We start from the raw sequence: 1,378 nt of genomic DNA, 5'->3' as shown, positions 1-1,378 counted from the left end.
ATTTCTCTTCTTTTACAGTGAGTCATTAGATGTCATCACAGACAGTGTTTCTGTGTGGAAACACCAGTAGAATCACATCTAAAGAGCTGCTCTCTGGAGAAAACCCTGCAAATATTCAGTGACTGCGATGCTTTGATATAGTTGGTGTATTGACTCTGTTTGCGGATGCTGTATATGTGTTTTATTCTCTTGTTTTCCTGGTTCTATAGGATGATTTAGGTGAGCTTGGAGAGAGGGTGTGATCTGTGTGTCGCTCAGTTCAGCATGTGGTCTTTTATACGTGAGCGTGAGATATTCCTGAGGAGTGTTTGTGGATCGGGCTTCTGTGAGTGCTGCAGCAGATCATCACTGATGCGGACAGACATCTAGACACGCTGCTCTGAGAGAGAGAGAGCAGTCTCTAAAACAACCAGAAAACATTTATCAACTGAAGAAATGTTCACAAAAGTACTTTTTTGAACGACTCACTTGTAGAGCCATTGCTCTTTGATTTCTTTGCACATGTATTGGTTTCTGTGTAAAACTCTACGAGAGTTTGTGTGCAGCGCTGGCTCCGGTCAAAAACTTGAACTCGGAGCAGTGTGCAGGTCTTCTGGATGCCTCGTGTTAGATGTGCTACTGGGAACCTGCAGTGAACCTAATGGGTGTAGTTTGCACGTCCAAAGGTGTCTTTACACCAAGTTACAGCTGTTTAAAATTCCATGTAAAGACACTGCGGCATAAAAGCCAGGCTAAACTACGCCTCCTCGGACCGCAGGGTCACAGCGCTGATGGAAGGTGCAATAGCTGTGTAAATGCTTTTATGCAAACAATGTCTGCAATGTTCAGAGGCGCTTTGGTGTCATATTTGCCGTGTAAGTGCAGCACAGATACAGATGAACAAATACTGAGTGATAAAAATAAAGGCTTTGATTTGAATATTTGCTCCAGACTTCACTGACGGCCAGATTCTGTGTTGTCCTATTGCATAGAGATCTTCAAGACACTATGCACTAAACCGGGTTTGTTTGGCATTTCAAACTCTACAGTGACTCTCAGGAGGATAAAGAGGGAGAAATAAATAAACAGTGTCTCTGTGTTGCCCTGGAGGCTCAATCTATTAACGCTCCCAGATGATCGTGTCGCTCATCAATGGGGATCTACTATCACAGATATCCCGCTGATGGATACGGTTACATCAGCACCGAGTAAACCAGATCCTCTTCTCCATCTGTCCCCGCTGCACCTGATCGACTGGTGAGAGTCCGTTGTCCTGTTCCTATTGGAGCTGTTGGAAAGGCCAAGGGTCAGCGACCTCCACGTGACACTGATCGTGCAGACCAAACCGTAAGTCGTAGAGAGCTGAAACCGGGAGGGATGGTCGTACTCACACCGCCTG

Source organism: Sinocyclocheilus grahami, unplaced genomic scaffold (assembly GCF_001515645.1).
Source record: "Sinocyclocheilus grahami isolate Dianchi unplaced genomic scaffold, SAMN03320097.WGS_v1.1 scaffold11885.1, whole genome shotgun sequence".
In the NCBI taxonomy this organism is placed as follows: Eukaryota; Metazoa; Chordata; class Actinopteri; order Cypriniformes; family Cyprinidae; genus Sinocyclocheilus; species Sinocyclocheilus grahami.
The sequence above is the reverse complement of the archived record's forward strand: the minus strand, read 5'-3'. Positions refer to the sequence as shown.